This window comes from Cimex lectularius, unplaced genomic scaffold, assembly GCF_000648675.2.
Source record: "Cimex lectularius strain Harlan isolate CLEC.00 unplaced genomic scaffold, Clec_2.1 scaffold182, whole genome shotgun sequence".
Classification (NCBI taxonomy): domain Eukaryota; kingdom Metazoa; phylum Arthropoda; class Insecta; order Hemiptera; family Cimicidae; genus Cimex; species Cimex lectularius.
Genome location: NW_019392815.1, coordinates 1,025,708 through 1,041,595, shown reverse-complemented (window position 1 = coordinate 1,041,595; position 15,888 = coordinate 1,025,708). Strand labels below are relative to the sequence as shown.

Below are 15,888 nucleotides of genomic sequence, written 5' to 3'. Positions count from 1 at the left end.
ATAAAATAATTTAAGGTTAAGGTAAGTGTCAAATATTGAACTTATTGCCAGTAAGTTTTGAATCAACTCAAGCCTCTTTTACGAGCCCAATTGGTAAACGGAAAACTCGTACCACGCCTTGTTTTCTTTAGCACTATCTGATAAAGCTATAAGTGTGTACGTTGTGTTTTATCTTATTTATGTGAAGAGCAAGTCAATCAGTCAACAAACTGTAGCTCTATATGATATTTATATATGTTTAGAGTGGAAATATGCTTCTAAGATAATACATCAAAAAGAAGGAATTACAAGGTTAAATTTTTATACGTAAGCTCTTGTCTATATCAATTTTGTTAGTTTGTTGAGCTATCTCTTTTTTTGAACACCGTTTAAATATAGATTGAAATGTATAAATGTTGAACGACGAAAATAGTCGTCATAGATAAAAGTGGAGAATATTTTTTTAACGTCACACTATTGAAGATCAAAGGAAACATACAGCAATAGTATACCCCCTCTTTCAGTATATGTTTCTTACACAGTATCGTAATAACCGCAATTCATAGAGGTTCGCCACACTCGGGAGGCAGACAACGCCACAATGGCCATAGTAAAAACCTATTCGACGAAATTGGATCGTTTACGACGTTGCATTTGGTGTGGTAGTATTTTATATAAATTACACGTCTGGGATGAGCGTCTAGCCCACAACGTTGGGCACTGTAATTAGAAAACGCTTTCGTGGCTATCGACAATTCAAGTGCGGAAGAATGTTATAATTGTAAGTATAAACACGATTATATCTGTTTTAAGAATTACACCTGTGTTGTATTCAATTGAATTTATTCGAAGAGATGTTTTGATTATCAAAAATAACTAAATAAAAACAAACCATCTATAGATAAACGTTGCACTCTCACTCAAAGGAAGTCTTCAAAGTATATTTACATCCGTGGTTATATATATGAATAAGTACCGTTTGCAACCAACGTCAGTTTTGGTTGTTGGTGTATAAAGCGAAGGGTACAGTACAGAATCTTCCTACTTATTAATCTTTATTTCATTTGGTAAGGTGATTTCAGTATTGGTTTTATCCATTTTACCTTGGATCCTGAGATAAAAGGAAATAAAAAGGGGTATTAAAGCATTGACCCCGGATATAACAAAGTTACGCTCTCATACATACTAGCCTTGTAGCCAGCAAAAAATATACGGGCGGTAGTTTTTTTATTTTTTTCCAAAAAACATTTCGGTTAACAATAAACCTTTTGATGTGTTTGAAGTACCGCATAAATATTGCTGTAAATACTTTACCGATATTTTTATATCAGTACTGTATTTATTATATTGCAGTTACTCCTACAAAACCAATTTCAGTATGTTCTTTGTTAGAATCCTTGAACCGAAAGTAATCCAGGTTATAATCTTCTTTTAATTCTAATTATACACTCCAAAATAAACAAAAAATAAATAAAAAAATTAAAAAAACCGGACACCGGATGTATTTTAATGTTTATTTAAAACTAAATGTATTTTCAACCTTTAAATAAATTACAACAAACATATTTTATTGCAAACCAAATTATACGATATCAGCAATTCATGAGTTTAATAAAAAATATTTAATTATGAAGGTTTGAACGAAAATTCACCGAAACACCGATAATTCACTTAGACATAGATTAAAATTGAACTAACAATTTTTGATCCAGTTTTGCTCTTCATGTGTGTTGTACAGTTTGACATAAACAACAAAATGCAGGAGTCCTGATTTTTGGTCTTTCAGTATATTTGTTGTTTATGTAAATTGTTATGCACGGTATTATGTGTACCTAACTTACAAGGGAGATTTACTGACCTAGGATCACTGATTTTTATGGATTTTTTTGTAATATTAGGTCGAAAAATATTATAGACAGATCGGTGCGCCCTTAATTAATAATTTATCATTTTTCACACCAATAGATACGAATTGTCTCCGATATTCTCTTCCTCTATCTCTCTCTCTCTCTCCTCTCTCTCCCATCTCTGTCTCTCTCTCTCTCTCTCTCTCTCTCTCTCTGATAATTTCTCTCTCTCCCCCTCTCTCTTCTTCTCACTCATTCTTTTTGTCTTATTACTGCACACGAGTCGAACCAACCACTTTCCAATTTTTTTTAAATTAATCTAAAATAAAATTCAACCATCTTCCCCGGGTTTGGAACCATCATCGCTAACGCTGTAACTACAAGTCGAATGGTCTAACCTCTGAGGGGACAAATGCAAAATAGCTTCAAAATCGTAAGAAAACTTATCAAAATATTATTTAAGGATTTATCTAACATTCTGCATGTGTTATTTCCGTAATAATAATTAATTTTATTGACATTGACGCGTCGTTTAACAAAATAATAATAATTATAACAAGAAAGTATATCTGTTTTCAAACTAATATTGTGATCGCATAAATTAATTATTATGTTCCTTGGAGCCAATTAGTTTGAAAAGTAAATTATTTTGTACATCGAGAGCTGTTTGTTAAACGGAAAACATCGGGATTGGAATTGTGTATTTATGCCTTTATTTATTGGATAGATGGGCTGACAATTATCCTAATTCTATTTCCTTAGAAGGGATGGTATCTAGTGAGTGTGGAAACGGACTTTTTCCGTTAATTACTCTGAAATGTGACTCAACCAGGAGATTATGGTAATGGCTGAGAACTAAGGATCCTCCAGGGAGATTTATAAGCACAGTTGGAAATACAAAGGGACTGACTGGTGCGGATGACGCTCAACTATTCGAGGCTCGATCGTGGTTTTAAAAGTCGGCTTCAACATTGAGGATAATTATGGCTAAGAAATCCAAAAGTCGCCCCTTTGCCGTCGGCTCGAGGACGCGGGCATTTTAAGAATTTCGCTCCTTCCATTGAACAATCTTCTCCTTAAAGGGGCGAAGAATTATTTTTTCACGTAACCGCCGCTTCGTTTTAATTCCAGGCGCACATGTTGGCCCAACAAATCCATGCCATCGAATAAGTTTATTTCATCATATAAATTATTCATTTAGTAGGTTCCGTGATTGTAACAGCACTGAATAAAGGGTCAGTGACTTGTTTTTACATACACCGATGGACAAATTTAACGCCCCACTGAATTTATTCAGTTTAAAATTAAATCCATTTCTTTCTAAATTAGTTACAGATAAGATCTATACTAGACCAAATAAACAGTAAATAATGCTTTGTTTGTTTTCTTTCTTTTCTTTCGGACTCATTACATCCCATTTGCACAAAAAGTAGTATTCCCTTCCTGTTGCGCCTAAGATCGCTATCAGTTAATATTTTTTCCTTCGTTAGTTTGATTTGATATTTTTCTTATTCTTCAACTTTTCAATGGCTTTAGTCAGACATTTGAGTGAGTATGACAGTGTCAGGGTAACATTATTTGAGACAGGAAATACAGTCAGCGCAAAGTCGGTAGGAGACTGAGTGTAAATCACTCTACACGTTGGGATTCTTCAGCGCTTCAGAGAAACAGGGCTTCACACTAGAAATCCAAGACAGGGTCGACCTAGGTCTATGGACGAGAGGGACGATAGATATATCCGTCATCCGGCGACGGCAAGAAGATGGCTCAATGAAAATAACTTCAGGCCCAGCAACCGACTCGTGTACCTCTTCTCACCACAGTTCAGAAAATGCTAGACTTCGCACGGGAACAAGTGAATTGGACATTGGAAGATTCAGGACGAGTTCTCTTTGGTGGAAAAGGTGAGAGTTGGCCTCAAATCTTCAGATGGACGTAGTTGTTTTGCGAGGATGATCTTTAACACCACAGAGGTATTTACCACACATAATCTAACATGTAGCGCCATTTCCCCCTACATCAGTGAAAGATTCTTGCTAACGCAGGATAATGCCAGGGCTCATAGAGCACGTATTGTGGATGAAAACCTGATTGAGGTTGGAATTGAGTGTTTGGTGTCCAAGTTTGAATCCAATCGAACAAATTTAAGACGAACATAACAGACGTGGTTTGCGCTCAGAATTAGAGAACAAACATTTTCTTTCAAAATGTCTAATTTTTGTAACCAAACCTATTTTTGGTATGCAAAATATAGTATGCAAAACCAAAACACATTAAAATTTAAGGGGGTGCGATCATTTTGTCGGTTTATTTAAAGCGGGGAGAGGCCAGATACAATGGTTTTGTAATTTTGATAATTATTTTACTAATTCATTATTTACATTAGTTTGTCTTTTCATCTATTGAGTTAGATTAAATTTTTAAAAAATGTTGGCCTTTTTTTTATAAAACTCAATCAATACTGTTTTATTGATGTAACTTTATGTAATTTATGTGCATGCATATAAAGTAATTATATATTTTACATTATTTTTATGTTGTTCGACCCCAGGCACTTGGGGATCTGGTTTATGGTCTGGGTTTGATAACATAAAAATGCGATTACTTTGCTAAGCTTTCGGACTTTGTAAGACACAGAGCAGTATCGTACAATATATTATATAAACATAATGAAAATCGACATTTTCGTAGTTTGTTAAACAGAACTAGTAAGAACATGGTGTAAGTTAAAGTTATTAGAATAATTATTTGTACAGTATGTTCATTCATTTACGATACAGGAATTATTTATCTACTAATTGTAGATTTATAGACAGAAATTACTTAAATTAATTTACGTTGGTTTATTAATCTTCAATTATAAAATGAACCTTATTTTTGAATGATGCTATTGAACAAAAAAAGTCAATTTGGTTAGATGTTTTTTTAATAGCATTTTTCTGTGGAAAATTATTTTGAAAATGTTGCTGAAATTACATAACATGGCATCAATAAAGCCGAAGTTTGAATGTTATTTAATGACCTCAATTAAATATTAAATGAACAAAAGACAAGATCGATTAATCACTCCGTCAATCAGCTAATGTTTTAATTTATTATCTCTAATAGCTGTAGGTTTTTGAAGGAAATATTTTCAAGAAATAACGAAGTTCCAGTATAAATTAATTGAAAACCAAATGTTATTTACTAAAGAATATATTAGCATTTTAAACGATTGTTGTTTTGAAATTAAATTAACTAAATCATTAAAAATTCAATCAATGGTTTTTTACGGAAAATCCTTTTATTAACATAACTTTTAACAATATGCTATAGTACTAGTTTTCATTTTCTACAAAAATTAAGGAAGAAGCAATTTGGAAAAAACGCTCATTAATCTTCATCAATTTTGTAGACTATTTTTATTTGCTTATTAAAATTTTCCTTATTTTTAGAAAGTTAATGAAGTAAAAGGGCAAGTTTTTAATTAAGTATTTTGTACGGTACTCAATAGTTTAAAGTATTCAATACATTTTATATAAACCTTTAATTTTATGATTTTGTATGAAAAAATTAGGGTAAAGCCAATTAGCAAAAGTCAGTTCCTTCGGCAATCTTCTCAGTAATATATCCCCTTCATTAGGACATTCACACCGTTATCAAATACGAACTCAGCTACATACAATTCTGACCCTTATGGTTTCAAATAGTGAACTTGTGACTTGATAGTGGAACGATATCAACAACCCATTCATTCTATTCAATTATTACAAAATTGTAATATGGAAACTGATATCAATTATGTTTAGCGAATTTTTAAACATTTTTTCAGTTCTTTCTAGATGATGTTTGAATTGATCAAATGGTGCTCAAAGGTATTTAGCTCTTTTTGGATAACCAATGTAGCGTATTTTTCAGTTGATTTGTTTTCTCATTGATAGCTCTAATCAGAACATTTTGATCCCTGTAACCACCTAACATACTATTTGCAATAAAAAAGTATACATATCACATTTAAAAAAAAAAGCTTTTTAAAAATTATTATACTGTGTTGTCAATATCATCCAAACAAAACTTGCTTTTTTGAAACTCTGCCAAATGAAATTCAATGAACCGAGTCTTTCCTACTGAACCGTGCGACCTTCTGTTTCTCGTCGTCAGCTTTTCCCCAGAGCTTAATAAGGGCTTCGAGGATTTCTCGTGTGTGACTTTCGAGCAGCTGGGCACCATCACACTGGAGCATATGCCCCAAAAAATTGACCCAAGTAAGCACTTGCGTCGGGTTGGCTCTGAACGGCTCGTTCTGACGGCAGATGTCAATCGGTTTAATCTAAATTGGTTTCAACTCGGGACACGAAACGGCCACGGATTTGGTAAAAGCGTCAATTAATGACCGTGACATTTTCCCACATCCGTTATCACCTCGGGGGAGTTTTTTTTACTATTGATCCTTCGCCCCTTCTAGATAAGTCGTTATCTTTTCGCCTTCAAGATTAAAGTAGGACAAAAAAATAGTCTATCCCGCTTGCCGTCTTTACAACCCTTATTCCGTTTAAAGAATAGTAAAAATGGTAGAAATATGTAATAGTAATAAAAAGTAAGATGGAGTTCTTGGATTCTTAACACTATACTCGTGAAGGTGTATTGTGTAACTCGCTTTATTCACTTCCTGCTGAATGCGTGAGTTTACATAAGGATTGCCGGCCCTATGCGTAAGTGGGCTTTCTCCCGTACTTTCTTCCACACTTTCTCCAAACTCACACGTCTTATTCTTGAAATTTCGTCTTGCGCTTAAATCAGCAAAAAAACCTGAACGATTCTGTCATTTTTACGAACCCGCATTGTCACGGTCAAGGAAAATAAAGCTGAGACGTAAATATCACAAAACGTCGACTAAAATGTTAATAACCTGGATGTACCTTTTTACAGCTTGCAAAAATCATCTCATAAACCACTTGGAGTACGAAAGTTGCATAGTTATGCATGCACGCTTTTGGCGTAGAAATTACGAAAACATTAAGATCTAGAGAGCAAGTTTCTTTTAATGTTGCAAGCACAGACCTTTAGTATAGTAGTATATACATACAACATATTAGACCATAAAATAAGACCATAGGGTTTTTTTTTGGTTGTAAATTAAATGAAAATTTCAGGGACTCGAAAACTTATTTAATTAACAGTATACGAACAATTTTGTTTCACTACATGACTTATTCTATGTAATTTTATAACAACCTCCTTCCAGAACTTCTGAAGTTTTTGCGCGATGAGTTTTCTGTAGTCCTCAAGCAACTGGAGAATTTTGGAAATTTTTAACATGACTCGTTGCGTTTTCTTCAGAATATTGAAATCTCTTTGAATATTTTTGGAAAAGTTCGACTTTTATTCACAGTTACCAACATTTATAAAAATTCGTCGTTTATATTACATTTAAGAGGGATGGAGATACGGTTCAATAAATCTGTAAATACATGAGAAACTCGTATAATCATCCGGACAAATACATCCAGCTTCTCTTATAAGCGATGAAATATTTTTGTGGGATATGTTAAGTGCGAAATCTCACGTTGTTGAACGTAGGTTATTTTAATAAAATTTAACAAATAAAAATGGATTAAATAATCCATTTTTAGAGTTTACAAGCAATAAAGACTAAATCAACAATGTGTAAAACACAAGAGGGATAATTATGGAAAAACTCCACGGACTTATTTCATAAGCCAGCTACAAAAATTAAGATTGAAAAATAGGCATATTTATTTTTCTGTATGTTGGTGTACTATATGTTGATAACCTGATCATAACCATCACATAGATTTACGATACTCTTACTATTTGTTTTTAGACTTGTACAATTTAATACCGAAAATGTTATTCAACAGTAGTAAAAGAAATCTTAGAAAGTTTTTGTTGAAGGATCGAACGTTAGTTGGTCCTGAACACCAGAATTTCGGTCGTTTATTGAAAGCGATTATATTTTACCTCGATGCTGTTATGTTTGTTTTATTCTATACGCAGTTTGGAATAATTTGTCCATTAAAATTATTTTATTTCATATTGCGTTCTTATTTTGTGTGTGAAGTCTTTAAAATAAACTGAGAAGCAACTTAAGCCTCATTTTCATATAGCTTTCCATACTAAGAAAACAGGTTTTTACGTCATGGTGAACTAATAAATACATTTTATTAATATTGTTTTAAAAATAACAAATTGTATTTTATAACGCACAAATAAGTGAAATTTATGTTGGATGATTTAAAATAAATAAATCTTAAATGATTAGGCAAAAACATTAGGTTATTCATTGTCTTAATACTGCACTTTTTTCAACAAAAAATAAGCGTAATCAAATAAATTCCCATTTCTGATTCAAACAGTCCGATAATATAATGTAAGCTTTGTTACTGTTGAAACATCTCTTTGACAGATTTATTAATCTTTTTTTTATTTATATAATTTGTTGTACATTACAACTACCTTAAAGTAGGTAATAAGTAACAGTGAGAAAGGGAATTTAAAACAAAACAAAAATAAAACGAAGAGTGGAGAAAACACCCATTGGTATTACTCCAATGTTACAATAATATTGTTTGTTCAATTGATACGTGTGTCATTATCACTTTCACTGTCATCATCATCATCACTTCCTAGGAGATCTCGCGGCCATTTATTAATCAAGATCAAAATTTAGAAATGCAAGAAATAATGGACGGTTAGAAAAAAAATTAAATCCAGATTGGTGTGAAAAAATCCTGCAGGTTCAGAAATTTATCTACCGACATAAACGGCTTGTAGGGGAGGTAAACCCCCAAAAAATTCTCACGTCTGGAATTGTAAATATTTTTACCCTTTTTGCGTTATGTAATTTAAAATATACAGGTGGTTAGTAAATAAGGTTTTTTTCATTGAGAAGTGGCTTTAAATAAAAATAAAGAAAAACATGATTATGTGATGTAATTTTGAGAACGATTTTATTTGTTCCATGAAGTAAATTGCAAGGGGAGAAAATTGTTATCCTTAAAAGCAGTAAACAAACGCCATTCTATCTATTTAAAATTTAATTATAATCCTTCGAAGTTGATGTTGTTATAGGTTTGTTTTGTTTATTTTTATTTCCTCTCACATCAAATTATTTCAGTAATTTCTGTAAACAACACCTCGAAAATGGGTACTTTTTTTAAATTTGGAATTTAATGATATCAGTCATGTGACGATCGGTGTATGATAATCAAAGCAAATTAACTATAGCCGGGTATATCATTAAGTCAGGTTCCTCCGGCAACGCTTCCAGCAGAATGATTGATTTATCAATATTAAGAACTGGAGGTTGATTTTGAGAAATGTCCTATTCGTTTGTCCAAATCAATTGCTTTCAAATAAATCATTAATGGAGAATCTCCTTTTATTCAAGTCTTATTATTTTTGCAAGGCCCAAATTTGATGGCTTGTCCTTTTTTATTATTAAAGATTTATAGTGCAGTTTAAATAAGTAATTTTAATTTATATCTTCTGCCTAGTAACACACTTAGAATATGTATTTCCTAGTACTAATATACATATTTTTTAAATTACCATCTGCAATTTCAAAAAACATGTAATTACAATACTAATAATATATTATAGTTATTTATATAGTTTATTTATATTGAATGTAGTAAATTGAATGTAATTCTCTCATTTCACATCACTTCACTAGTTAACAAGTTTTATTATTTATTTTATTTTATTATTCCTCAGAAAGAAGGTCGCTTGGCCATTTACGCTTGAGTCCACTTCTATGATTTTAGGGATGGGTTCTGTTGTACAAGGCTTAAAAACAAACTATTGACGCAATGGGATAGGTTATGAGCTGAGTACACTTTTGAGGAATCAATTTTTAGATAAATAGATTTATAAAATCGTCGTGGCGGTTAGTATTGGAGACATAATACGATGTTTTTATAATTGATCTGAGGGCTTTAGATTGAAAATATTGCAGACGTTAGATTTTGGAAGGTTTGGCAGTTCCCCACAGTACTGTTGCGTTTTGTAGCTCTAAGTTGGCTTTTTGTCGTTAGCTTACATTTATGATAAAGAAAATGAACAAAACTCATTCATAAAACTTTAGTACAACTGTGAAAATTCCGTTTCCGTAAATCCTTTGATTAGGCTTTCCATTCAAATTCGTATTTTAGCCTTTAACGCTTCCCAATTATTCACATTAATAAAACGTTTATCTTGAAATTAATACTAAACTAGTTAAAACTTTTCCGCGTTTAATATATTAAAGCCTGAAAGGCTACATTTTTATCCCATAGATGGGTCTAGTGGCCTTTAGAAGGGAAAAAGACATTCTAATAGAAAGGCTATCAGAAGATCTGGATATGAAAACGGGTCTGTGTCCTGCCTGATCTTTTTTTCATTCTTTAAATTTTGTTTTCTGTTGTCTATCAGTGTGCGATATATTGCAGCCATATATCCAAGCAAACCATCCCACTTGATCCCAGACAAAATAAATTTAAATGCTAGCAAATTTGTATGAAGTTATCGAAACTTGATCCTTAAGTTTGTTAAATGTTGTAATGTCTCAGAAATAAACGTGACCTCTTTATAAAATCGGCAGTTTATAGAAGTTATGAAACATGTTCACAAATTTCGACGGTTAACTTTGACTCTTAGTGACTCAATTCATGAATATTCCATTAGTTTTTAGCATTATCATGGTAGCTTCTCGTCATTAACACATACGGGCCAGTAACAATAATTCTAACATTGCTATCTACCTTTTAACGGAAAGGCGTAAGAATTCTTAAAATAGAAATCCACCTTCAAACTGGACGCTGGTATACCTATCAAAAAACATGACTCAAGATATATCACTATGCAATGTAAAAAATAACAGAAATTTAGGTATTTTAATAATTAAAGTAATGATACGCTCTCCGGAAAAATAAAGTTGTCAAAGAAGTCTGAAATTTTTTTTAAAAATTATATTACTTAATATGCATATGAAAATATGAAATTATAAGAAATAATAAGACATTAATTTTGCAGGGTGATGAACCTGTGGTGAATCTGAAAAAGGCGTAGTAAAACATCATGTTGACAGGGATATAAGCAGGGTGAGGCATGACGGAAATACTATGAAAATTGAATTGTAATAACAGGTTGGACATGGAAATAGCAGGAATAGACGGACCCATGAGACAGCTGGTGAGGGATGGTTAGGAGACACTCTAGTCCTAACTGTCCCTCCCTCCAAACAGCTATTAGCATCTTACCCATGTATTTATAGCATTTTATTTTGTAATTAAATTTAAATTATGCCCTAAATAATTTTGTAGAGATTACAGTTTCTGGTTTACCTATTTAATCGGCTTCAGACACAAAGAAACTACATCAAAAGAGTTAAACGTTTAGGTTGAAAAATACTCCGGAGAAGATTGACAAACGAAACAGCAGGTTTTTTAATTTCTCACAAGTTTTTTTAAACTTAATATAAAATTTTTATTTTTATCATCAACCATGCCACATTCGCTTCCAGCGTAAACTCCTTAGTATGGCCGTCAATAGGCGAGTTGCACTGTGAACATGACGTGAAGACAAACAAGTAAGCAGCAATTTTACTTTGACTTGATAGCCGTTATGCAATGTTTAAATGACTTGAGTTTTTTTATCAGACATGGGTTCACAAGATTCCAAAATCCACAACTCATGCGTCCTCTTTGGTTAAAGTCTGCACAAAAGTGGGATAATCCTGGTTAATTTGGCATCATCCCAAGTGTTCATTCAAGGACACGTTTAAGCTTTTTTTACTTTGAGCATTTTGTATCGGTTATCTTTGACTTTGCCAAAAGAAAAAAAAAATTCTGGCCAAGCTTGCATCTCTAAGCAAAATTCATTTTAGTATGTGTAAACGTAAAAAAAAATTGTTCTCCTGTATCTCTCTTTTAATAATTAAGCAGCAAAAATATACTCTATTCGATTCCATTTGTTAAAAAATGGCTTTTTAACGTGTATTTAATTATTTTATTTATGGATATTGGTACAAAAATATACAGCAAATAGAGTAGTTATATACAATAAAAAAATTTAAAAGAATTATTGTTTGTTCTGAATAAATGCCAAATGAGACAATATCTGACACTATTTATTACAGCTTAATGCAGTAACAATTTGAACATTTAAATTTCTGCGGAACCACGATTTTTATTTTTTATGTTACTGATAAGTATTTTTTACATCGAGTGCAACATTATAATATGAACTAGAGTTTGGTTAGAACAACATTTCGGATTAGTATTTTAGATGGTATCTAGACCCCAATTTTAAAGTATGATATTTTAGAAATTTTGTTAAGGGACAATCTACTTCAAAGTTTAATATTCGTTTATTTATATATATAGTTTAAAGTTAATGATTTCTATTTTTTAACAGAGATAGGACAGAAAATATCTTGTTACTTTCGATCTAATGGACAATTATAAACGCATGACATAAAGTATTAGTACATCTAATCGTTAAAAACTAGACTGTCGAGATTGAGTAAACGTGTTGAAGATGATGGACTGACTAGATGAGGAAGAGTTGCTCAACTCAGGCGAAGAAAGCTTACTCCGTTCTCCGGTGTCGAAAGGAAATTTCCCATTCGCATTTTCAAATAGCTGTTGTCTAGTAAAATTTCCAAATGAAAGAATACATCGCTTTCTCTCGACTTGAGAATATTTTATACCTTGTAAAAACACCATATGCTTACGTTCATTATGGTTTCTTTAAATTGAATTTGAACTGGACGATGCCAAAAATAAATTACTTCCTGATATCAGTTTGATACAGTGTCTTTCGATTGAAGTCTTAAATTAGGCACCCCGGGCCGTCTTGCTTTCCAACAGTTTTATATAAAAGATGATGACTCAACAGCAGGAAATTTTGGGCCGGTTAATTTATTATAACGATGAAAGAAGAAAGTGTCTTCTTTGCTCTCACTCGGTCCAACCTTGACGCGCCGTGGCACCAGTTTCCCTTTCAGTTGAAGCGAAAGTAGTACTTTCTACCCCACCTTTCCATAGAACCCCTTGACGAGACATTTTTCCACCGGTAAAGTTCACACCGGCTGGAGAATTCGTGGCCAAGGAGTTGATTTCCTCGCCGGCCTGGAACTTCCCAATTCGAAAGCCATGCCCTGGGGCTACCAGGTTGGAAGGCGATCGGTCAGAGTCGTTCCTAATGTGCACGTTCTTCGGTAACGAACTCATTATTCTACAAATTTAGATTTACGGATTAAACATTGAACCAATTCAACTCCCGTTTCTGTTACCACAACACAACAACATTGATATTTGTTCTGTTCGACATTTATTTAGCCGATTAGTTGCAGTTTTACTAGTTGTTAAAATGTTCTTTTCACACACAACATTATTTTTAAAATTGTAATAACCCAATCTCATTAAATAACACAAGAACACGCGCGCGCGCGCACTCACACACACCACACATATTAACTATATAACTTGATTTGTATACATTTATGTTTTCATATATTAATACGTTAATATCAAATTATCGCGGTTTTTAACGTTTATAATTTATCTAAAAAAGTTTTAAAAAATGTAAATTGCTAAGGAAAGTGGAAAAATGACAGACAGATAAAAGTTGTTTTAATTAGATAATTAGATTTAATTAACATTTCAATATCTTGTATTTCCTCCTCTTGACTAAATTACATCTCGAAGACGCCTCGTCATACTTTCTACCAGTCTGGAAATGTCTCTTTGCTGGAGGTTAGCCCATTCTTCAGGAAGAGTCTTTTCAAGATCGTGGAGTGAATCAGGAAGTGATGGACGTCTTTCGAGGTGAGGACGAAGGTTCGATGGGGTTCAAGTCTAAGAACGCGCTGGCCAGGCTAAGACCCCGATGTTATGCTGTTGAAAGTATGTTTGTACTATGAGAACGACATGTGGACTATGTCATCCTATGCTTATGTTTCCCTAGGGCGTCCTGAACCGCGCCTTCTATGGTAGGACCCAGATTCTCGAAAACATCTAACCACGTCTCGCACAGTTTCCTAGGATACACCGATGGCAATAGCCGCATATCTGATCGAACGTCATCATCAATAAGTTCCACACCACACGCAACATCCTCAGCACTAAGTGGCATTTTCAAGTTTAAAAATTGAAATTAAGAAAACAAGATGAATACTAAACAAGTTTATTGCTTCAGAATTCAAATGAGACTGAATAAACATTTTAAATTCATTAAAAAATAAACATTGAAAAATCCATTATCCTTGTTTTGGATTAAAGATTAGGTGTGTTTACCTCTAATTAATATTCCCATGTATATAAATNATTTTTATAACATAACTATAAAATATTTATTATTAAAAACAACAAATTAATGGCAGAACATTAAAATACCTTATACAACTTAATTTATGCTTAATAGTCAATTTTGATTTACTAATTGATGAGTAAGATGGATAAACTCAAATTCTATTACTTTTAATGTAGTCAAATTATACAAGAAAATTTTATAGCACTGTATTTCTTTCATGTTTCATTTTGTTACATTAAAAATTAAATGTTGTAGAAAAGTTCAGGTAAATGGTCATTTTTTAACATTTAGAAACTAATTGATGTTCTTCATTTCAACTCCATTAAAAGTTTAATAATTAACCGTTTCCTTACTAAGAGGGGAGATGGCATCGTGAAATCACACCTTTTCGAAGTTTTCGCGGTTGCTTTTTTAAACTGCTCATGATTCACGAATCATATAACTATTCAACCCATTTTGTTCTTGTCATAAAGGAATTGCAATCCGAATAAAGTAAAATATTATAACTTTTATTGATATCATTTCTATCATTATTCTTTCTAGGAAAAATGCAGATATAAACTTATGAAATGCTTTGCACATTTCTTCAGGTATAATTTTTTCGAAAGATTTTCAATTAACTTAACTTTTTGTGAGTTTTAAAACGTATGTTTAAAGCATGTATTTTTCTGTTTTGTTTATAGCAAAACATTGTTTTGTTTCTGTTTTTACAATAGTTACGTAATTTTTGACTGCTTGTGAAATAAAGGGTCTGTAGGTTTAAATACATAAATAAGTTGCATACAGATTGCAAGAACAAAGTTCTGTTTAATCACTCACAATTAAACCTAACTGACTAATCATCATTTGTTTCACAGTACGAAATAAAGCTAGATATTTATGAGATCCAATAGTTGATTTGTGTAACGGACATTTGAAAAAAAAATTTCTGACATTTTTACTTAGAATAAATATATAAATACGACAAAAAAAGTTGATTTGCTGTTCAGTAATGCTACAAAATATGTTTAAAGTTATGTAGTTGTTTAGTTCACTAAAAAAATATTCCTAGAAATCGAAAAACGCATTTTTGGAGAGTCCTTTTCCTGAGAAAGCACCTTTTCGTCGTCAGATCGGACTTTTATGTCTGTTAATTCGAAGAGGGATATGTTACAATTTCTAGTGCTTTGTTTAGGTTTTTACGGTTTATATTAGAGATTTTCCGTCAGTCACAATCCTCACATCGTACTTCGTGTTCCGTCTAGCTCCTTGCAAAGTTAAAACCAACTAATTAAAATGTGTAGTAATTATTTTAGATTTGTTTTGATGTCATGCGTTTAGATTTTATAGATTTTATATATTTGCCCAGAGCAGGGATTCGTAGAACCACCACAAATATAACAAACACGTGGGCATTACAATTTTCGGACTAATTAATTACTTCTCTGGTGTTTAAATACACCAAGGTCGAGCCAAGATACGAATTCCACCCTCAAAAAACCTTGGAAAGTCGGTCATAACATAATATATTCCTCTAAGGGATAGGTACAAAAGAGGCGACCAGAGACAAGGCTTCTGCACTTCGACCTGAGTAGACCTATTGGGCTCCTCAATTTTTCTTACTTACTAGCAGCTTCAGGTATTTAATCAACCTCCATAGCCTTTGCTAGTGGTTCCTTAGTTTAGTCTTGAGCGCGGCTTTTTCTCCTAGTAACTTAAAACGTTTCTGTGGTCTCCACTTTTTCCTGGCGATATCTACACAGTGTTTCTTCTGTCTGTACTCCATTCC

General features: G+C 32.5%; 1 long non-coding RNA gene across 3 annotated transcripts; it reads left to right on the top strand.

The window, feature by feature from the left end:
* Positions 1–518: 518 nt before the first annotated feature.
* LOC106672978 lies at positions 519–13,252 on the top strand. 3 transcript variants are annotated; one of them, XR_002910556.1, is made up of 4 exons: positions 519–760; positions 10,839–11,069; positions 11,129–11,246; positions 11,329–13,252. It is a non-coding gene; the product is annotated as an uncharacterized LOC106672978 (long non-coding RNA). The 3 variants fall into 3 exon arrangements; XR_002910557.1 differs by having other exon boundaries at positions 11,138–13,252; XR_001341328.2 differs by having other exon boundaries at positions 11,129–13,252.
* The last annotated feature ends 2,636 nt before the right edge of the window (positions 13,253–15,888 follow it).